We start from the raw sequence: 24256 nt of genomic DNA, 5'->3' as shown, positions 1-24256 counted from the left end.
GTTTCTTTTCTTTTTTTAATGTTTATTGATTTTTGAGAGAGAGAGAGAGAGAAAGAGTGAGTGGGGGAGGGGCAGAGAGAGAGGGAGACACAGAATCCGAAGCAGGTTCCAGGCCCTGGGCTGACAGCACATAGCCTGACGTGGGGCTCGAACTCACAGACCACGAGATCATGACCTGAGCTGATGTCGGACGCTTAACCGACTGAGCCACCCAGGCGTTCTGGGAATGTTTTTTTTTTTTTTTTTTCATTACATGTCCTCCTTTTCTCCAATATTCTTGAAAACTCATGATCAACACAGGAAACCAGTTTTTAAAAAGGTAAACTCGAGCTGGAAGGACGTGGGCACAGCTGAGTCAGCTAAGGCTGACTGATCCCTTAGCCTCTCTGGGCTTCAGGGTCTTCTGCAGATAAACGTGAACATGAACCAGAGATTCCACCTCCACAGAATGGGAGCATCGGAGAGGACAGCCTGTGTGAAGGCAGGATATCAGCGTGTCAGGAGCCCAAATCTGCAATCAAATGTCCCTGTGGTCAGGCCCTGGGTCTTTCCTGAGGCTACACAACCTCGGGAAGGTTAACCTTCCTAAGCCTCATTTATAATATCTGAAAAATGGGGATAATCATGTCATAAATCATAAATCATATCATATCAAATCATATCATAAATTTTAATCCTCTTGAGAGGATTAAATGGGATTTAAAAAAAATCTGAAGTGTTTAACGTAACGTCTGGCACATGGTAAGTGTGTAACAAATGGTCGCACTTATAGGCAATGTTATAAATATGTATTTTATGTATAATAATAGTTACGTAAGCTGCTATAAACATGTTATTAATATTGTATACACATAAAGGGTCATGACGGTGATGGCGAAGTATTTGTTTTGACAAACATTTGAGCGCCTTGTAAATGCTGGCTGCTCTGGTAGGTACTTCGCCTGTAAAGATAATACAGGAATCCTTCCTCCCACGAAGTGACAGTCCGGCGGCAGAAACAACTAAACAGAAAATGACAATAGAGTATGACAACTGTTGTGAGACATTTAAATAGGGGGTGCTATGGAAACACAGAGAAGGGGGGGCGCAGAAACCATACTGGGATATGGGCGTTATGGCTTGAATTGTGTCTCCCTGAACAGGTATGTTGAAGTCTCAACTCCCCTGGTCCCTGTGAATGTAACTTTATTTAGAAATAGGGTCTTTGCTGATGTAATCAAGTTAAGATAATGTCATACTCAATTAGGGTGGGCTCTATCTATTATGACCGATGTCCTCACGAGGACAGAAGGGACACAGGCATACAGAGGATGCCACGTGACTATGGAGGCAGAGATTCAGTTATGTCGTGGCAAGCCAAGGAACTGCTATCAAAAACCAGAAACTAGGAGAAAGGCACGGAAACAGATTCTTCCCTGGTTCCTTCCCAGAGAGAGGATGGCTATGCCGACACTTTGATTTCTGACTTCTTGCCTCCAGAACTGAGGGAATGATGTTTCTGTTTTAAGCCATCCCGGGTTGTGGTACTTTCTTACGGCAGTTCTGGGAAACTAATACGGGGGATGGGTCATGGGAGGGATGCTGGAGTGGGGGACAGCTGACCTGAGTCTCAAGGGCATGACTTCTATGGGCATGTAGAAAAGGTATTCTCAAAATATATTTATGAGGATCATAAATACAAAAGATATTTCTGAATGTTCTCTTAGAAGAAATGTTCAAAACCAGTCCCCTGGAGGCAGAATTGCTCTTATGTTTTCCCTTTGTGGGGAAAAAAAAAAAAACACAAAAAAAAAAAACCAAAAAAAAACCAACCCTGAAGATGGCCACGTATTTATTAAGAACAAATCAACCCCACAGATGATAAGTTCACATAACGGTGTACTTTATAAGATAAGTGAATGCCTACAAGCGGAATCTAAGAAAGCAACATTGAAAATGCTTTTGTGATCTTTCCAAAGAGTTCCAAAGGTGGTGAGATATGTTTTCTATTTACACCCAAGATGTACACCCAAAGTGAGCTCCTGGAGCCTTGCTGTGCTCACGTTGTAAACAAAGGCCTCGTTCCATAAATAAAACCCTCTGTCTCCTTTGACTGCAGATAGAATGCTGGCAGAACAGAGGAATGCAGCCGTCAACGGCTATTTTAAGTACTGTTGACTTGAGTGAGGAGATCTGTGTCCATATTTGAAACTATAACACAAGTGAAGAGAATTTCAAAATTTGCACCAAAATTGGTTCAGGGAAGCAACGACTGCCGAACGAAGTCTGTCAGATCTTTCCTGTGCGTGGAGCCTGCACCCAAAAACCAAATTTGGAGTGAGCAGGAGGTAAAAGCCTATCAAAGGTTCTGTGAAGGTCACTCACGCTGGGGGCTGGGCGATTTGAATCTGGTGCCAGAGCTCAGTACAGAGGCCTCACCTGTCACACTCGGAGTAAGACGTTCTGTCCCCTGGACCTGCTAGCACCCACTCTTCAGTCACTGAGGCACATGCCCAGCTGAGGCATGAAAACCGTGCTGGCATATGCCAGGCAGGTGTGCAGCGGTTCACTCTGACCAGGAAGCAAAGGATGCTGGGCCTCACCACAGTGAATTTTCAAAGCTGCAAGAGATCTGGGTATTTCCTAGTCCTACCCTCTTGATTTCGTGATGAGAAAACCGAGGCTCAGACAGGTGAAGTGACTTGCCCAAAGGGACACAGCCAGTTAAGAGAGGAATTGAAATTAGGACCCGGAGTCCCTGCTGCTTCACCAGTGTGCATCTGAGTTCCCCAGTGTCTGTCCACCCTGCCGTCCCTAAGACGCAGCTACTGACAGGATGTTCACGACTTCCCAAGACTGTGCATTCCACTACTAACGGTTTCACGGTGAGAAGTTTACCTGTCTCGTATGTTGCCTCGGGACCTGATATCCCGGAGTAACTCCATTGTCTTTATTCTGCTCTCCTGGGCTGTCGTCACAAGTCTGCTCCCCTGTCCTCCTGCTGCTGGTCAAATCCACGAAGAAAGCTCATAGGAGCACCCGCCGGGCCCCAGGGACCCTGCTCCCCTTAGCCTCTCCACAGGTGACTTCCTCTAAAACCCACCCTTTCTGAGTCTAGGGGGTTAGTCCCAGAAATAGGCCCCAATAGAAGCTGACCTAGAGGACTGGCAGGGATTTCGACCCTTCTTAATTCTGAAGTCTATGCTTTCGGCTGACTTGGTACATTATGATTAAAAAGCAACGGTCGTGTTTGAATGCTTGCTTTGTGCCAGGCCTCTGTGGAAGGCTTCACGTCATCTCACGGCACGAGACTTTTGACAGTCCCATCACGGAGCTGACATGCATCAACTAACCTCACTCAACTAGAACACGGGTGTTGTGTCTCTGCAGGATGCCGTTATGCAACTTTGCAGTTGATGTTTTAAAACTAAATACAAGAGTTTGCATTTTTCATTGGATTTTCCAAAATCTTTTTTTTTTAATTTTTTAATGTTTATTTATTTTTGAGAGAAAGAGAAAGAGCGTGAGCACGCGAGGGGCAGAGAGAGAGGGAGACACAGAATCTACAGCAGGTTCCAGGCTCTGAGCTGTCAGCACAGAGCCCAACACAGAGCTCGGACTCATGAACCGTGAGATCACTACCTGAGCCAAAGTTGGAATGCTTAACTGACTGAGCCACCCAGGTGGCCCCCCCCCCCCCCCCCCCCCCGCCAAAACCTTGCTTCTTAGGTTCTCCTCCCATCTCGAATTTTCCCTCCCGGCCCTCAAAATCTATACAATGGCAAGACAGCTCCTTCTTAAAGTTCCCACCCCGTCTAATTTCTCCTTGCAGGTCAGACTCGGCCAGGGAAGACCCTCTTAGACATATCTGCATAGACTCCTTCCCCCTAACATTTACTTCTCCTGAACTCAAGTCATTGATTCCCAGTTCTGAGGAGCAATGCCAAATTCTCACTGTGCATGGGGTCGCTCTTAATTCCTTGCATTATAAGCTCTTGCTAAGTTATTTTCTCTGCTCTGTGGCCTGCTGGCACCCTCCATGCTTCTTTTTATACGTGTCAAAACGCACCCTGATTACAGCGTCCAGACCTTCCTTCCGACCCCATCTCCATTGCACACGCCTGGATGGAGTAAATAGCTTCAGGACTTGCCTCTTTCTTTTGTTTGTTTGTTTCTTTGTTTGTTTTGAGAGAGAGAGAGAGAGAGAGAGAGAGAGAGAGAGAGAGAGAGAGAGGAAGCATGCACAAGCAGGGAAGGGGCAGAGAGAGAGGGAGAGAGAGAATCCCAAGCAGGCTTCTCACTGTCAGTGCAGAGCCCAACACGGGGCTTGAACTCATCAACTGTGAGATCATGACCTGAGCCGGAATCAAGAGCCAGACACTTAACTGACTGAGCCATCCAGGTGCCCCCTTGCCTATTTCTTTTAACGGCAATTCCCCTTCCTCTCAGTTCCTAGTTTAAAACCTTGGTAGCAACCACATGTGGTCACATGCCAGAACCTTTTAGACAGACTTCCCTTTGAAAGGCTTTTCCCACATCATCGTTTTTTGTTCCCACTGCTATATAGGTGCCTATCAGTTCTCATCTGGAAGATTGCAAAAGCCGCTGTGTATGCCCAGAGGCTGTGCCTTCTGTATCTTCTTCCTTCCCCCCACGCCCTTCTTACACCCCTGAACCTGGATCAGCCAGTCATGCCCACGGGAGACCCACGGGAGACCCACGGGAATAGGCCGTTAATTGGGGCTTCCAAATTACTTCTTTCAAACTTCTTTTCACATCCCCATCTCATTAGCTGATGATTAATTTTCTCTCTGTACGACGTTATGTGACTTTGTACAGCAGGACTGTTACATAATGGTAGGAAAAAAAGGCCTGAATAAGCTATTGGTGTTCTGTGCTTTGAACCAACTGACAGACTTATGGCACAGAGGCAGAACGGAGAGGCAAAACGCTATGGAGTCCTGGAAAATGTTTTTGAATATTCAGTCAAGCATGTAAGAGGCACTCTTTAATTCTTAAGTATTTATCCATCCATCTATCTATCTACCTATCTATCTAGCTTTTTAAGGATGGGGACCCTCTGAGTATATAGGGAAAGACTAAATAATTTATGTCAACACATTTCTTTCTGGCATTCAATGCCTTCTCGCTCTGTTCTTCTCTGAAGTCCGGTAATAGCCCGGCGTCATATTGATATAGAGACCTCTGCAGTCAGCGGTCGTGACAGCGGGGGTGGTATTTCATGGCATGTAAACGTCTTCACAGATCTTCCCTTGGAAACCTGCATCTTCCCAAGATAATATGCAAGGGCTAACCTTTTGATTTTATTTATCCGCCTTAGTTTCAGTTTACAAAGGCATCCGGGAGATAGGTAACATCTCATAAATTTAAACAAGAACAAAGGAAAACTTATTCAATATTTAGCTTCAAAGAAAACATTCACATCATATTATTTTAAACAATTTATGTAGGTTTCAATTTAAACTTACTGCTTGAAGGGATTGAAGCAACCCAGAGTTGGTCTCTTTAAATGAGATCAGCATATAGCCCTCGGCTGGGGGAGAAAATAGAGCCTCTTTTGAAAGCAAACACACCATGAACACTCCTAAAGGAAACTTCCGAGTCGTGTGTTGTTTGAAAATCACAGACTGATCTAATATTAATTTAATTTTCCTACTCGACTGCGTGGGCCAGGACAATAGGCTGCGAAGACATAAGAGTGGAAGATGGAAAGAAAAGGGCAATCCAAGGGCCAGGCGGCAACGGAGGGAGGGGCCACCCGAGCCCTGGGCTCAAGAACAGGCTCACGCCCTCCTGCCCTGACTCCCAGCCTCCTTACACCGCAGATCTTAATGTGCGAAAAGGTAAAAGATAATATTTACATCGACAGGCTTGTTGCGAGGAGTGAGTGAGTTAAAATATATAAAGGGGTTAAAACAGTGCCTGGTAGAGGAAGCCCTCCATACATATTAGCCACCATTTAAAATATTTAATGTATTTGTTTAATTATATTGCATTCAATCTTTAATGATAAATATATTTGCGTGCGTGCCTTTCTGCATGTGCATACTACACAGTATAGCTCAGACGACACTGCCTTGGTGTCCTTTCGAAGAGGCGGTGCCGTATAGTCTTGCCATCGGAGGAATTTCTCCGACAGTTTGTTGTTTGTTGTTGTTGTCCCCTCTACCCCCAAAGGCCCAAGATGTTTGTCAGTGCCTGGAAATGAGAATTATAGAGTACAGAGCTATTTCCTCTCTGCTTTTTCTGCCAAGAAGATTAGCTTTTTGTACCCAAATTCACCAACTGGGCTCATTCATATGTTTGGCATATCATTCTCCCTAAACTTAGCTTTTCCATTGAAATACTATTTTATTCATCTAAATGAATATGCCTATGTTATTAAGTTTCTTTACACACACACACACACGCGCGCGCGCACACACACAAACACACACACACACACACACACACACACACACACACACACACACACACATCTTTTTAATAAATTTAAGTCAAGCAGCACCAGACTTTAAAAATACTGTTACATCCAAGGCTCTGGCTAGATGGAGTTATGCACATGTTGATATGCATTTTAATTTAGAAAGTGTTGGGGCGCCTGGATGGGTTAGTCAGTTAAGCATCCAACTTGGGCTCAAGTCATGATCTCACGGTTCGCCCCACATGGGGCTGTATGTTGCTGACAGCTGGGAGCCTGGAGCCTGCTTCAGATTCTGTGCCTCCCTCTCCCTCTGCCCCTCCCCTGCTCATGTCCTATGTCTCTCTCTTTAATAAATAAATAAACATTAAAAAAAAAAAGAAAGCATCAATGCCAAGTCATAGTCTCTGATAGCCTGCCATTTCTGACAAACACCTTGAGTAATTTTTCAGAGAAGTAAACTAAAGTGGAATGGTTTAAGTACTAGATTGCCATTTAAAACTAATTCAGCCTTCCGGGCTGAGGGTAGCATACCTTGAGAAGTATTTCTCAGCACCTTGTCTGCTAGTGTTTCCCTTTACAGTGTGGACCCCTCAATATTAAAAACTCAGAGAACTCATTTCTCACATGAAAAACATACCCCAAACATGCCCCCTGGAGAGTTCAAGGTTGAAAGCACAGACCATTACCCAGATTTGCATTTGAAGTTCATCATTTTCTGTCTAGTTGTAAATTCAAAGAATGTTTTTGTTCTTCATTCAGGGCTCTACCTCTCATTCCCATCCCCAGAGGCACCCTTTATGCAACCTTTATGCAACACCCTTTATGTTACCTTTATGCAACACCGTACTTTCGAAGTCCTTTTTCAATCATTTAATAAGCTAGTTTTCATTACATCTCTCCAAGGCTTCCCCCCGCCCTTTACACACGAATGAGGAAGTGGAGGTCAGGGAGACTAAAGACATTTGTCGGCAACATCACTGGAATGGGGGGAGAAGCAAACTGTGGTCCAGGCTGTACTGGCTGTGATGAGAGTCTAGCTGTGTGAGGTCTCCAGGCGTGCACAGAGCAGAAGGACAGAGCCAGGATGCACCCCATCTGGCCTTCCGTCCCATCCACAGGAGGTTCCTCATCTCACATGTAAGGCCAAAACCTTCCGTGCCTACCTCATTGTTATTATGGAGGCCCAATTATATGATGGGCATTTATAAGCCAGTGATTCACAAACAAGGAAATCAATACACAAATGTAAATTATAGTTAAGATTTTTCCTCTTTCAAAGGCCTCTGGGGCTCCACGATGATGCTAAGTGCTTATTTTGTGCAGGAAGAGAATTCAATATATTATCCCATATATTATTGTGCTTTAGAGTATACACAAACATGGCAGGAGGGAGGAGAAGGGAGGGAGGGAGAAGGACAGGGAGGATGTGTGTGTGTGTGTGTGTGTGTGTGTGTGTGTGTGTGTGTCTCGGCGTGTGTGAGTGCGTGTGGTCCTTGCTCTTCGTGCTGTAACCCATGGACTCGGTAGAACTCTGCCGTTTCCACGTTAGGGGCATCCCCTAAGTTTTACAGCTGAAAAAATTGAGGATCTGAGCGGCATACTGCCCTCTCCTGCATCCCCCTGATGAATGTGCTCATTGAACATTATTCATCGTCTACAAGGTTGCTAAGCAATGTGCTAGATGCAGGGGGCGCAGAGGTAAGTCAGGACCCCTGGTCTAAGGTGCCCAGTGCGCTGTGACACAGACACACGGGTACACAGCCGCATTAGAAAGTGGCAGCGAAATTAGGGAGGCATACACAGCACCTGTGCTATCATCCTGAAAAGAGCCTGTCCACGCTCTGAATTACAAGTGGCCTTCCTCGTTGCAAGTATCTATCTAGCTGAGCCACCGCGTCCTCAAACCCAAGCACAGAGCACTCTGTAAATACGTACCCAAGTCAGACAGCAGCTGTCCCTCGGGACGGGGGCCACACTTTCAAGAGCAGTCATTTTCACTGCATTTATCAAATGACGCTTTGAGGGCAGAGGACTGCCGGGTGTTTTATTTATCTTCCTTTGGCTATATCATTATATATTTTTCTCCTCTTCTTAATACTGAGGGCAGTCGGGATCAGCAGACTTTCTTCAGGCTGAGTTTACATCAAAAGTGCCCCTGGTGCGGAGGACTGAGGTTACAAAGTATAGATTTGTCGGAGACAGAGTCCAAGGCCTCCCTAATCTGTATCTGCTTGTCGTCACAGGAATGTTCGGGGAATTTGCATTTGTCAGGAAAGCCAGAATAGAAATGTTAGTTAGCTGGGGCTTTCGTACCCTTATTCAATTTTCCATATTATTTTTTACGGTAAGAATACCAGATCATCACATTTTTTTTTTCTTTCAAATACATTTGGTAAGTCAGTCAAAAGAATTTGGAAACCTTATCGCAGGTATTTAACTTCCTTCCATCACAGCGACGGGACGGAGGCACGAGGGACAAGAATAATCTCAAGCATAAAGTGTTTGTTGAACAAACAGAGCTAAGTTCTACCAAAATAAAATAGAATAAACTGGAAGGAGGTATCAAGTGTGTCTCAGGAGGATTTATCCTGGGGCCTTTTCTGCTCAATATCTTCATTCCATGTTTTGAACAAAGAACTCAATGACACGTCCATCAAAAATACTGTCTGTCATCAACAGGCTCTTGTGCTCAGGTGTGCAGTAGGTGCTGGGGATACAAAAAGCTTGAAGACAAATGTTTGAGCTTTGTGTGCTTCCAGAAAGACAGAAACTTTCAGAGAAAATGAAAGTGACAAAAAAATATCTTTGGGGCACCTGGGTGGCTCAGTCGGTTGGGCGTATGACTTCGGCTCAGGTCATGAGCTCACGGTTCGTGGGTTTGAGGCCCGCATCGGGCTCTGTGCTGACAGCTCAGAGCCTGGAGCCTGCTTTGGATTCTGTGTCTCCCTCTCTCTCTCTTCCCCTCCCCTGCTCTCTCGCTCTCTCTCTCAAAAATAAATAAACATTAAAAAGAAAATTAAAAAAGTATTTTCATTTGTTGAAAAGTACCCTAAAAGAAAATGAAAAGGCAGACCATCGGTGTAGAGCTCATGCCTGACATGCTCTCACAGTGGATTATGGAGAATGAGTCATATGTGTCAGAGGTAAATCCTAATTCCTGAGGAGGATGCCAGAGAAATCCAGTCCTACAAAAGCATCCCTCATGCTGTCCCCCCTTTGCCACCGTTTGTCAAGGGGCTGTGGTAGGACAGCTGTGGAGTGTCATCACCTTAAGAAGCAGAGAGGTCTCAGACCAACTCCTGCCACTCCCTTCTAACTGAATTCAGGTACCTGTCCCCCTGCCGTCACCCTCTCCACAACGGGCTGGGGCTGACGTGCCTTGCGCTGCCCTCTCCTGTGGCTGGGTACAAGCTCCCGTGGACTGACTTCGTACCACCCCAACAGGGAGGTTTCTTTCACTCGAAAGATCACTACGCCCACTCTCCCTTCCGTGGCTGCCTCACAGTTGCGTCTTTTGGATCCCCTCCCCCACAGGCAAAGCTTGGGGGGATGGTCCTTTCTTTCTCCTGGGTGAATGGCCCTCTGAGTAAAACTCTACTGTTGGTAGAGCACCCAGGGATCCGAATGGATCATGGAGGAAGGTTTGGGAAGGGGAGCGGTTCTCATGTTTACGGAGTATTCTGGGTGCCAGGCAAGATGCCAGGCACCTGCCCATACATTACCCTACGTTGCCTTCACTATAATAGTGCAGAGAAAATTAGGGAATGGAGGAGTTTTAAGTGGTCAGCTGGAAATGTCAGAGTCAGGACTCAAATCCAGGTGGGTCTTACTGCAAAGGTCTTGCTGGCTTGCCAGGGCCATCAGTGACAAAACCCTGAGCTGGATGGATTATGGGTTTCAGCACTACACGGGACTGACCTTCAGCCGGTAAACACCAGTATGGACACATCACTGTTTAAGCCCAGCATCTATCTGTTCTGTTTGGTCAGTGCCCAGGACCTAGCCGTGGTTAAATATTTGGGTATCATTGTTGCCCTTATCGAAATGGAATATGTGGCAAGTAACAAATGTTTGACTTCTACCTCTGGCAAGGAAAGAGTCACAGACACAGGATATACTCTCCCACCTGAAACAACTAAAAACCTAGATAAAATGTGTGCAACAAGGTTTTCAGCTATGGGATCTCATGCAGCGCAAGATACTGAGTCCTGAGAGTAGAGAAACAAACAAAGTGAGCCATATGATTGCCTGGCCGAGAGAGATTCCTGCCAAAAGAGAGTTTCAGGCTATGGCCCAGGGAGGGGGAACCCCAGAGGCGCCCAGAAGTCTCCCTGATTAAAGATAGAGCTGGTAGTTTGAGAAGGCCAAGGTCACAGGGGTTTGCAGGGTGGAGTACCTGAGAGAACTGCACACACACACATGCATACGGACACATGGGCGCGCACACGTGCGCGCACAAACACACACGCACAGCTCGGAGATTTAAAGCAGGCCCGTCTTGAGTCTTCAGCCGAGAGCCAATCAGTGTATGCATGTGGGGCAACTACTCAAGGCTGGAGAAGAACCGCCCAAAGGATTCCAGGAATAATCCATAGAGAACACAAAAGAAGAGTTCATGTTCCCTTCAGCTAGAGTAGAAAAGCCTCAGAATTCATGAGGTATTGTGTAGAATACTCAGAAAGGTACTGTCCCAGGAGTAGGGCAAAATTAGCCCTAACAAAACTTAAAAGGCAAGTCTCGAAAGGCTCAAACTGTTTCCAATAAATTTAAATCTGTCCTATAATAAACCTCAAGGACTTTTTAGGAATGCAAAAATATCCAGCACCTAAGAAGGTGAAATTCACCACGTCTGGCAACCATGGAAAAATTACCAGGTGTGCTGGGCTAACCCCTAAACCTGTGAATATGTTATTTGTGTGGCTAAGGGGAATTAAGGCTAAAGACAGCATCAAGGCTGCTAATCAGCTGACCTTAAGATAAAGATAAAGAGACTATCCTGGCTTATTCCATGGAGCCCAACAGAATCACAAGAGTCCTTAAAAGGGGATGAGAGAGGCAGAAGAGAAAGTTAGAGTGATTTAATGTGAGAGTCATTGCTGGATTTGAAGATGGAAGGAGACCACAAGTCGTGGGATACGGGCAGTGTCTAGAAGTTAGAAAAGGCCAGGAAACAGACAGAATATGGAGCCTGGAGCCTCTAGAAAGGAATACAGTCCTCATGACCCCTTGACTAAGACCAGGGAGGCTTTCTAACCTACAGAACTGTAAGATAATAAATTTGTTTTTAAGTCACTAAGTTTGTGGTTACTAGTTACAGCAGTATAATAATAATAATAATAATAATAATAATAATAATAATAAATGAACTAACAAATAAATAAAATACACCAGGAATACAAGGAGCAGGAAAAAAATGACCCATAATAAGGAAAAAAAATAAATCAATAGAAAGAAAACATAAATGACACAGATGACAGAATTAGTGGACAAAGATATTAAGATGGTTATCACTGTTCCATATATTCAAGAATGTAGTGTTAAAAAGATACATGGAAGTCTTGAACAGAACGTCCAGAGATGAGAGCTAAAATGTATGAGGTGAAAATATACTGCATGAAATTAACAGATTAGACATTGAATTGAAAAGTTAGTGATTGTGCAGACACAGCAATAGAAACTATCTGAAATAAAACACAGGGATAAGAAGTGACAACAAGAAGAACAACAACAACAAAATGAACCCAGCATAAGAAAGAGCTGTAGGAGGGGCGCCTGGGTGGCTCAGTCGGTTAAGCGGCTGACTTCGGCTCAGGTCACGATCTCACAGTCCGTGAGTTCGAGCCCCGCGTCGGGCTCTGTGCTGACCGCTCAGAGCCTGGAGCCTGTTTCCGATTCTGTGTCTCCCTCTCTCTCTGACCCTCCCCCATTCATGCTCTGTCTCTCTCTGTCTCAAAAATAAATAAACGTTAAAAAAAAATTAAAAAAAAAGAAAGAGCTGTAGGAAAACTGTCATCAGCCTAATATACTTGTAATTAAATTCCCTGAAGAAAAGAGATGGGGTCAGAAAAATATTTGAAGAAATGATGGCTGAAGATCATCCAAATTGGGTGAAACTATAAACTCACAGATGCAAGGAGTTCAACGATATGAGGTACAACAGATACAAAGAGAAGTATACCAGGACGTAGCATAATAAGTTACTTAAAATCAGTGATAGGGACAACTTCCCAAAAGCATCCAGAGGAAGAAGATGTGTTATGTACAAAGGAAAAAAGGTAACAATGAAAGCATATTTTGTGCTGAAAACAATGCAAGCCAAAAGACATTGGAGTGACTGTTATTAAGAACTGAAATTAGGGGCGCCTGGGTGGCACAGTCGGTTAAGCGTCCGACTTCAGCCAGGTCACGATCTTGCAGTCCGTGAGTTCGAGCCCCGCGTCAGGCTCTGGGCTGATGGCTCAGAGCCTGGAGCCTGTTTCCGATTCTGTGTCTCCCTCTCTCTCTGCCCCTCCCCTGTTCATGCTCTGTCTCTCTCTGTCCCAAAAATAAATAAATGTTGAAAAAAAAATTTAAAAAAAAAAAAAAAAAAAAAGAACTGAAATTAAAAAATATGTCAACCTAGAGTTCTATATCCAGTGAAGATGTCCAATAGTGCAAACAACATAAAGAATTTTTCAGACAGAAACGAAAAAAATCAATCACCAGCAGATCCACACTGTAAGAAATATTAAAGGCAGCCCTTTAGGCAAAGAAAAATGATATGAAGTACAAATCTTAATCTACACAAAGGAGTGAAGAACATTGGAAATGTGTGGTTCAACATAAAAGACTTTTCATTATTTATTTAAGAGACAATTGGCAGAAAAAATCAAATATGCTAACAATGTATTTTGTCTTTTTAATGTATGTATACAATGTATGACAGCAAATAACATAGGACAAGGAGGGTGGAAGTAAAATTATACTGTTTATGGTTCTTATACTATACGTGAAGTGGTAAAGCCAACAAAAGAGATATAATCAAAATCCTACAAGATAATTCAACATAAGGCACAAAAATAGAAAAGATAGAATAAAGAACAGAATAGACAAATAAAATCAATTAATAAGATTTATTAAAACAAGTGCCCAATCATACTGACAATCATATTAAATATAAGTAAGACCCCAATTAAAAGGCAAAACCCTGTTAGATTGGATTAAAAAAATTAAGACCTAACTACATGCTGCCTATAAGAGACCTACTTTATTTTATAAGTTTTAAATCCAGTATAGTTAACATACTGGAATTAGTTTTATATTAGTTTCAGGTGTACAATACAGTAATTCAATAATTCTATATATTACTTGGTACTCATAAAGATCCTCCTCACCTATTTCACCCACTCCCACCCACCCCAATCCCTCTGGTAGCCATCTGTTTGTTCTGTGTGGTTAAGAGACTGTTATTTGGTTTGTCTCCTTTTTTCTTTGTTCCTTTGTTTTGTTTCTTAACTTCCACATATGAATGAAATCATATGGTATTTGTCTTTCTCTGACTTATTTCATCAAGAGAACATAACAACCCCAACCATTCATGCACTGAAGACTTCAAAATACATGAAGTAATACTGTGGATCTTGAGAAACTTAACAGAAGACCATGGGTGAGGAGAAGGGGGAAAAAAAAGCTACAGAGAGGGAGGGAGGCAAACCATAAGAGAGTCTTAAGGACTGAGAACAAACTAAGGGGTAGATGGGAGGGTGGGGCAGAGGGGGAAGCAGGTGATGGGCAGGGAGGAGGGCACTTGTTGGGGTGAGCACTGGGTGTTGTATGGAAACCAGTTTGACAATAAATTATATTAAAACAAAACCAAAACCAAAATGCATGAAGTAAAAAGTGGGGGCACAGAAAGGGAAAAGAGACAAATCCACAACACCGGAGATGTCGATAACCCTTCTCAATATCTGCCAGGACAAGCAGACAAAAAATCAATAAGGATATAGAAAACTTAAATAACACTATCAACCGTTTTGACCTAAACTAACGCTTACAGAACGCTTCACCCAGCAGTAGCAGAAAACACATTCTTTTCAAGTGTATGTAGTACATCTATCAAGACAGGCCATATTCGAGGCCTCAAGCAAACTTCAGGAAATTACAAAGATACAAATCATAAAAAGTGCAGAGTATATTCTTGGGCCAGAGCGGGATTAAATTAGAAAAAAATGACAGAAGGACATGTGGAAAGTCACCAAATATTTAGAAACTAAATTAACATATTTCTGAACAACCTTCAAGGAAGAAATCAAAAGGGGAATTAGAAAGTATTTTGAACTGGGGCGCCTGGGTGGTGTAGTCGGTTAAGCGTCTGACTTCAGCCGGGTCACGATCTCGCGGTCCGGGAGTTCGAGCCCCGCGTCAGGCTCTGGGCTGATGGCTCAGAGCCTGGAGCCTGTTTCCGATTCTGTGTCTCCCTCTCTCTCTCTGCCCCTCCCCCGTTCATGCTCTGTCTCTCTCTGTCCCAAAAATAAATAAACGTTGAAAAAAAAAATTTTAAAAATGAAAAAAAAAGTATTTTGAACTAAATGAGAATAAAAACAGCATATTGCAACTCATAGGATATGGCTAAAGCAGTACTCAGAAGGAAATTTATGGCACTAAATAAATGCCTATATTAGAAAAGAGTCTCAAATCAATGACTCTGGATCCACTTTTTAAAAAAAATGGAAAAAGAAGAGCAAATTAAGTCTAATATAGGCAGAAAAGGAAATAGTAAAGATAAGAGCAAGAATCAATGAAATATAAAACAGAAAAATTATAGAGAAAATCTGTGAAACCAAATGTCAGATATTTGTGAAGATCAATAAAACAGATAAACCGCCAGTCAGCCTTCGGAAGGAGAAGGGAGAAGGACACAAAATACCAAGAGGGGGCGTGATAGAGGGTAATGTAACTACAGGGCCCATACCAATTATAGGTATAAAGAAACACCGTGAACACATTTATGTCAATACATTTGACAACTTAAATGATGGGACAGATTCCCTGAAAGACTCAAATTACCAATGGTCACAAAAGGAAAAAAACAAATAATCTATGTAGCCCCTATTAAAGAAACAGGATTTGTAGTTAAAAGCATTTTCACAAAGAAATTTCAATCCCAGAAGACTGAACTGGGGAACTCTGCCCTAGTAGAAATTAAATATTAAAGAAAAAAAAACCCCAGCAATTCTAGTATACAAACTCTTCCAGAATTTTGAAGACGAGGGACTACTTCCCAAATGATTTTATGAGGCCAGCATTACCCTGATACGAAGACCGGAAAGAGACATTCAGAGAAAATTATAGACAATATCTGTCATTAGCTTCAATGCAAAATTTTAGCAAATTGAATCTAATGATCTACATAAAGGACAATACATCATGACTAAATAGAATTCATCCCAGGAATGCAAGATTGGTTTCAATAAAAAAGTCAATCAATGTAATTTGCCAAAGTGGCGGACTGAAAAAGAAAAAAAAAAAAACAACAAAACAAAAACCTGTGATCATCTCCACAGATGCAGAAAAAGCATTTTAAAAAATCCAATATCCATTCTCTTAGAAATCTAAAATTTGAAGGAAACTTCCTTAACCTAATAAAGATGATGTACTGGTGTCCTCATATTTAATTGTATTTCCCTTATAAGATTAGGAACAGGCCAAGGGTAATCTCTTTCACTAGTTCCCTTTAACTGTTAATGCACATGACAACATGGGTGGCTTTTAGAATAATTACACTGAGTGAAAGAAGTCAGATATTGACAGGGCACCTGAATGGCTCAGCTGATTGGGTGTCCGACTTCTGCTCAGGTCATGATCTCACAGTTTGTGGGTTCAAGCCCCACGTCAGGCTCTGTACTGACAGCTCAGAGCCCAGAGCCTGCTTCGGATTCTGTGTCTCCCCCTCTCTCTGCCCCTCCCCTGCTTGTGCTCTCTCTCTCTTGTCTCTCTCTGTCTCTCAAAAATAAATGTTTAAAAAAAAATAAAAAAATATGTACACTTTAGTGTATGTCAATTATACTTTATTAAAGCTACAAAAAACCAACAGATTTTCAGGTAATTTTCAGCACTGTTAAGGTAAATCTATCCAAAGTCTCAGTCTCAACCAGGGAATGAATTACAGGAGGGTATGGCTGTTCTTCCTGAGGCGAATTTAAAAATACTCGTTGTGCGTATATAAAGCTATTTAGTCTCCCAACAAGAGCCTTGAAAGATCCTGATTTAAACAAACAGCCAATTTTATAATCTCAGAAGTCAAGAAGAAGCAGATTGGGGGGATTATACACGAAGTGAGCAAAATTTGGTAAGAAACATGGCTCCAGACCTCAAAGAGTTGTGAAAATGATTTGGCAGGGTGAGATTAATTCTCACTCCTAACTCAATCCAAGAGAGAAAAAGGTTCCCAGGCAACATAAAAATCTTGCAGGGTTTTAGATGTCACTGTATGTTTGAATTTACTCCACAGAAATTCTCCCAACTTGTTCAATTTCAAGACTTCTCCTTGGAGCTATGAGCAGAATAAGAAAAACACAGATGGCTCAACCTCACCATAATAATGATTCAAGGCAAGCAAAGCCTAAGCTGTTTGTATTTCAGATTAAAATAGAATCGAGAGAAACATCATTATCTCGGGTGCTAAAAGGAGTATTAAGACAAAGCTAGTTCAGATATTGCTATTATTGCAATATTACTGTTTTAGGTTTGCAATCCATGGGAAATTCATATATCCTTCTATTGCTTCCGTTAGAAATGAGTATTTTAAATAAATTCTACATGCTTAATAAATAAGGTCTATTTATTTACTCAAAGGCGACAGACCCTATGGTGCTATCTACAAAGGCTTCCCTCCTGGTCTCCTGCTGCTCGTGTTTATAGGACTGCAATTACAGAAATGACACCATTACCATCCACAGGAATTCTGGCATTGTGGAGATTCTTTACTGAGGGAAGTACAAAGCTGGTTTGCTGTTAGCAGAATGCATAGATTTTGTTTGGCAGTGGCTCTGCTCCCTCTGGACACCATCCTGCGGGTTAATGACACTCCATTCTGAGCAGCCTCCTTCTCTCCTTCCAGCAGGTGTTTTCATGTCCTTCTGAGTTACCCATCCCAGGAGATGAAGGCTGACGCTCTAGGCAGGCAGTGTTGCAAAATGTGGGAGACTGATGGTTAGGGGAGCCAGGATGCTGGTGTTCCCATCCCGGCTGTACCCCTCACTATCAGTATGACCTAGAATAGACTCCTCAGCCTCTCGATGCCTTGGCGTGCTTATTTATAACAATAGCAGCTATGTGGTTGGATAAGGGTAGATGAGATAGAACTACAAGATGCTTAGGAAAAGGCGGGGGACACACACACAGTAAAGGTAAGCCTAATTATTACTATTAACACAGCTTTGCTGATGCAACAGCAACTGTAGAGGACAGAGGACAGCAGCACCTCCCAGCGGCCATGGCCAAGCACAAGAGGAACAAGAAATACAAGTGCTTCCTCCAGGGGGCGCCTGCGGGGCTCAGCTGGTTGAGCTTCAAACACTCTTGGTTTCAGCTCAGGTCATGATCTCCTGGTTCCATGGGTTCGAGCCCCACACCAGGCTCCGTGCTGAACAGCGCAGAGCCTGCGTGGGATTCTCTCTCCCAATCTCTCTCTGCCCCTCCCCGACTCATGCTGTCTCTGTCTCTCTCAAAATAAATCAACTTAAAAAAAAAAAAAAGTCCTTCCTCTGCTGATGCAGCAACATCTTCTGGGAGAGAGGACTGGACAAGACCACAATCTCAAAATATAATTACCTAATACCACCCCTTATTGAGTCCCTTCTGCATACAGTGCAATGTAAAAGGGGCATTGTACACATTATCCTATCAATTCCAACAACAACCCCATGAGGTAGATGATAGAATTCCCTTTTCTTCCACACAAGAAAACTGAGGCCCAAGAAGTTCAATAACTTGCTTTTGCTCACATGGCTGGTGAGAACATTTCTGCACAGCACAGTCTGGCTCTTAGCCCATGGTTTTTCCACTATGCCACGCAGCTCTTCAACCCCAAAAGTGGTGGTGTATTCTGAGCAAAGGCATTCAGGAGGAAAATACGTCTGTCGGGAGGTGGGGTTTCCAACAGTGCACAGGCTTTTTGAAATAATTAAAAGGAGGACCGTCGTAAGCATTGCCGGGTGAAACACAGTTTTCCCTGTCACTCCTGAACGCAGAGATAACAGTCATCACAGCTGGGTCTTCTCTGTGCGTCAGGAAAATATACTTGAAATGATATTCCAGTTTTTCTTGGGTGTTCCTTGGTCCCTTACCCGATACCATAATTCCAATTAGACTGCTCAGGGCTCACTTCCTCAGAAAAGGATATTATGTGGAGAGCGCAGAGAAATGAAACGTGTGGTATGTTAGCACCTGGCACCACAGGGTTAGAAGGGCCTGAGGCGTCCAGAGCTAGAGGAAGGTTTCCCTGCTTCCCAGATGGGAGGGAGAGATTCTCTGCTGCTTAAATGGGGACGCTCTTACAAACTACCCTATGACCCAGCAATAGCACTGCTAGGAATCCACCCAAAGGATACAGGAGTGCTGATGCATCGGGGCACACAGACCCCAATGCTTATAGCAGCACTTTCAACAATAGCCAAATGATGGAAAGAACCTAAATGTCCATCAACTGACGAATGGATAAAAGAAGATGTGGTTTATATATACAATGGAATACTAGTTGGCAATGAGAGAGAATGGAATCTGGCCATTTGCAGCAATGTGGATGGAACTGGAGGGTATTATGCTAAGTGAAATAAGCCAGGCAGAGAAAGATATGTTTTCACTCCTATGTGGATCTTGAGAAACTTGACAGAAGACCATGGGGGAAGGTAAGGGGGGGAAAAGAACGAAAGTTACAGAGAGGGAGGGAGGCAAACCCTAAAAGACTCTTAAGGACTGAGAACAAACTAAGGGTAGATGGGGGGTGGGGGAGAGGGGAAAGTAGATGATGGGCAGGGAGGAGGGCACTTGTTGGAATGAGCACTGGGTGTTGTATGGAAACCAATTTGACAATAAATAATGTTAAAAAAAAAGATTTGAAAAGATTCATTTCTATGAGGCTGCCTGGGTGGCCCTCGTTGGGTTTGGGCTCTGTGCTGACAGTGGAACACCTGCTTAAGATACTCTCTCTCCTTCTCCCCCTGCCCTTCCCCTGAGTGTGCACGCTCTCTCTCTCTCAGAAAAAGTTTGTTTCTCGGGAACCCTCTTGCACTGTTGGTGGGAATGCAAATTGGTGCAGCCGCTCTGGAAAGCACTGTGGAGGTTCCTCAGAAAATTAAAAATAGACCTACCCTATGACCCAGCAATAGCACTGCTAGGAATTTATCCAAGGGATACAGGAGTACTGATGCATAGGGCCACTTGTACCCCAATGTTCATAGCAGCACTCTCAACAATAGCCAAATTATGGAAACAGCCTAAATGTCCATCAACTGATGAATGGATAAAGAAATTGTGGTTTATATACACAATGGAATATTACGTGGCAATGAGAAAGAACGAAATATGGCCCTTTGTAGCAACGTGGATGGAACTGGAGAGTGTGATGCTAAGTGAAATAAGCCATACAGAGAAAGACAGATACCATATGGTTTCACTCTTATGTGGATCCTGAGAAACTTAACAGGAACCCATGGGGGAGGGGAAGGAAAAAAAAAAAAACAACAGGTTAGAGTGGGAGAGAGCCAAAGCATAAGAGACTCTTAAAAACTGAGAACAAACTGAGGGTTGATGGGGGGTGGGAGGGGGGAGAGGGTGGGTGATGGGTATTGAGGAGGGCACCTTTTGGGATGAGCACTGGGTGTTGTATGGAAACCAATTTGTCAATAAATTTCATATAAAAAAAATAAAGAAAAAAAATAAAATAAAAAAAATAAATAAAAAATAAAATAAAATAAAATCCACAAAAAAAAGTTTGTTTCTATACAACAAAGTCACAGAAAGTGAAATTAAGAAAGCAATTCCATTTACAATTGCACCAAAAAGAATAAAATACCAAGGAATAAACCTAACCAAGGAGATGTGAGACCTGTACTCTGAAAACTATAAAACACTGATGAAAGAAAGTGAAGATAACAAACAAATGGAAAGATATTCCATGTTCATGGATTGGAAGAACAAATATTGTTAAACTGTCAATATTACCCAAAGCAATCTAGAGACTCAACGTAATCTGTATCATAATACCAACAGCATTTTTCACAAAACTAGAACAAATAATACTAAAATTTGTATGGAACCACAAAAGACCTCAAAATGCCAAAGCAATCTTGAGAAAGAACACAGCTAGAAGTATAACAATTTCAGATATAAAGATATACTACAAAGTTGTAGTAGTCAAAACAGTAGGGAAATGGCACAAAAATAGACCGATCAATGGAACAGAAAAGAAAACCCAGAAATCAGCCTACGTTTGTATGGTCAATTAATCTGTGACAAAGGAGGCAAGAGTATACAATGGGTAAAAGTTTTTCAGTAATGGTGTTGGAAAAACTGGACAGCGTTATGTAAAATGATGAAACCAGACTATGTTCTAACACCATATACACAAAAAAAAACCTCAAAATGGATTAAAGATCTGAGTGTGAGACCCGAAACCACAAAAATCCTAGAAGAGAACCCAGGCAGTAATTTCCCTGACATTAGCCAAAGCAACATTTTTCTAGATATGTCTTCTAAGGCAAGGGAAAGCAAATGATTGGTTTCCCGAATAAATGATTATAATCCCAAATAAATGATTGGGACTACCTCAGAATAAAAAGCTATTTCACAGCAAAGGAAACCGTCAAGAAAACAAAAGACAACCTACTAAACAGGATAAGATATTTGCAAATGATATATCTGATAAGGAGTCAGTATCCAAACTTATATATGCAACTTATACGCCAACATACAACTTTTGCAACTCAACAATAACAACAACAAAAACAAACAATCTGATTTAAAAAATGGGCAGAGGGGCTGAATAGACATCTTTCCAAAGAAGACCTATAGATGGACAACAGACACATATGTGATAAGATGCTCAATGTCACTCATCATCAAGGAAATGTAAATCAAAACCATAACGAGATATCACCTCACACCTGTGAGAATGGCTAAAATAAAAAAAAAACACAAGGGGCGCCTGGGTGGCGCAGTCGGTTAAGCGTCCGACTTCAGCCAGGTCACGATCTCGCGGTCTGTGAGTTCGAGCCCTGCGTCGGGCTCTGGGCTGATGGCTCAGAGCCTGGAGCCTGTTTCCGATTCTGTGTCTCCCTCTCTCTCTGCCCCTCCCCCGTTCATGCTCTGTCTCTCTCTGTCCCAAAAATAAATAAACGTTGAAAAAAAAAAAAAAAACACAAGAAAAGAAATGTTGGTGAGAATGTAGAAAAAAAGGAACCCTTGTGCACCACTGGTGGGAATGTAAATTGGGATAGCCACTGTGGAAAACAGTATAGAAGTTCCTTACGAAATTAAAAATAGAAATACCAGGTGCCTGGATGGCTCAGTTGACTGAACGTCCAACTCTTGATTTCAGCTCAGGTCCTGATCTCACAGTTCATGAGGTCGAGCCCCACATCAGCCTCTGCACTGGCAGTGTGGATCCTGCTTGGGATTCTCTCTCTCCCTTTGCTCTTTCACTCTGTCTCTCTCTGCCCCACCCTCACCCTCAAAAATAAATAAATGTTTAAAAAAATTAAAAAATAAAAAAACTAGAAATACCATATGATCCTCAGGGCACCTGGGTGGCTCAGTTAGTTAAGCATCCAACCATAGCTCAGGTCATGATCTCACGGTTTGTGAGTTCGAGCCTGTGTGGGGCTCTGTGCTGACAGCTCAGAGCCTGGAGTCTGCTTCAGATTCTGTGTCTCCCTCTCTCTCTGCCCCTCCCCTGTTCACATTCTGTCTAGCTCTCTCAAAAATAAATAAACATTAAAAAATAATAAAAAAGAGAAGTATCATATGATCTAATAATTCCACAGATGGTAGCTATACTTTAGAACATAATATATATAAAATTGTCAACCCCTAAGTTGTACACCTGGAATTAATGTCACATTGTATATTGACTATACTCAAAAAAAAAAAAAAAAGATTTGAAAGTTTTAAATAAAAGCAAGATACTTTTCACCCATCTTATTAGCAAAGACTCAAAATGTAATAAATAATAGCAGTATTAGCAAGGATTTGAGGAACGGACCCACAATATGTGTAGCGAAGTCAATTATTTTGCATCCAAAGAATATTTACTGACATGAGAAACTGTCCTTTTCCCCTCCTGCTAAGGAAAAGTGATAAACCAAATTTTTAGAATCAAATATATTTGTTTATACATTTGCAGAAAAAGTGACTTGAATGAAATACATTGATATAAGTAGTGGTTATTTCTGAGCCTTCAAATTACAACATTTTCTTTCACCTTTAAGCTGTTATGTATTACGTTTTTTAAAATACTATTATGCTATTAAAGTTCTCTGTGCACTCCAAGTTCCTTTTTTCCCCTTTTAATTCTATCTTTGATGGTAAATGAATGAATCTGGATTCACATGACACATCTTTCCTCCTCATTACCAAAACATGATGATGATGTAAAAAATTTCTTTGTAGCAATGTTGTTGTTGTGTTCCCAAGGGGCTTATTTAAGATTGGACAGATAGGCCTAGGAAAAGTTAACTCTATACAAAGTAATTTTTAGAGCTATAAGTCCAGTTCAGCACTGGTAGACTATTCTATGATAAAAGAATGAAGAGAACAAAAATTACATTACTATATTAACATATTGTTTTTCCCAAGCAAATGGTATGCTTACAAGGTGTTTCCCATTCAGTAAGTCTATAACTGGGAAAAATTGATTGAAACTAATGTTTGCCAAAGAATAATATTAATAAATGACTTTTTATCACCCATTGTTGGCTTGGAGGTAAAATTTTTAGCTTTTTGTTTGGATAGTTAAAAAATTAGAAATAGGGGCACCTGGGTGGCTCAGTCAGTTAAGCGTCTGGCTCTTGATCCTGGCTCAGGTCAAGATCTCACACTTGGCGAGATCAAGTCCCACATCAGGCTCTGTGCTATTAGCATGGAGCTCGCTTGGGATTCTCTCTTTCTCCCTGCCCCTCCCCTGCTCTTGTTCTCTCTCAAAATATATATTAATAAATTTTTAAAAAATTAAAAAAAAATTACTTGTAGGCATTATAAATTAAATGGTAAAAGAACATGGCGTCTTGGTGATTTGTTTTGGGAAATGAACTTTGAAATTTCACTTCCTTTAGTAGAGAGAAGTTTTCCTAAGCTGTTCTTTTAAAATGTTTAGAACCGATTCTTAACTCACTGTAGTTTATTCTGCAAAGCAGCTTTTCACCATAAGCTTTCAAATTCCTAGTAGGAATTAGAGTTCAAAAAACAAAATGTGCTTTGATAACCTAAAATCTAGGAAAAGCTTTGTGAAACACCTTTAAAAACAGAATGTTAAAATGTAAACCCCAAGGGATTTAGAAGCAGGAGAAGGAAATCATATGAGGGTCTGAGACTCCTCTAAAGCTAGTGCTCCATTGATGCGTTTTCCTCCCGGCGCATATTTATTGTCTCCTGTATGCCAGGCATTGTTTTTAAGAACTGGAAGTATAACTTGGAGCAAGACAGACTAGCTGCCTACTGTCCTGGAAACTCGCCTCCTACTGGGACATAAACAAACCATAAGAAAGAAGTTACTTCCCGGGAGTGGGTAGGGGTGTAAGGGTTACCTGGGAGTGGGAAAGAAGGGGAGAAGCCATTTGGCAGGTCAAGGAAGGTCTC

The 24256-nt window shown here is 42.2% G+C and overlaps 1 protein-coding gene across 17 annotated transcripts in view; it reads right to left on the bottom strand.

Moving 5' to 3' along the window:
- The window catches only part of ENOX1 (ecto-NOX disulfide-thiol exchanger 1), a 579959-nt gene that overhangs the window by 186262 nt on the left and 369441 nt on the right, over positions 1-24256 (bottom strand). Inside the window, exon 1 of one of the 17 annotated variants that reach the window (XM_045053411.1) lies at positions 8360-8862. The exons of the other annotated variants lie outside the window; for them this stretch is intronic. The gene's annotated coding sequence lies outside the window, so the exon portion shown is untranslated. Of the gene's footprint in view, positions 1-8359; positions 8863-24256 lie in introns of those variants that run through there. 17 annotated transcript variants of the gene reach the window in all.

This window comes from Felis catus, chromosome A1, assembly GCF_018350175.1.
Source record: "Felis catus isolate Fca126 chromosome A1, F.catus_Fca126_mat1.0, whole genome shotgun sequence".
NCBI lineage: Eukaryota > Metazoa > Chordata > Mammalia > Carnivora > Felidae > Felis > Felis catus.
The sequence above is the reverse complement of the archived record's forward strand: the minus strand, read 5'-3'. Positions and strand labels throughout refer to the sequence as shown.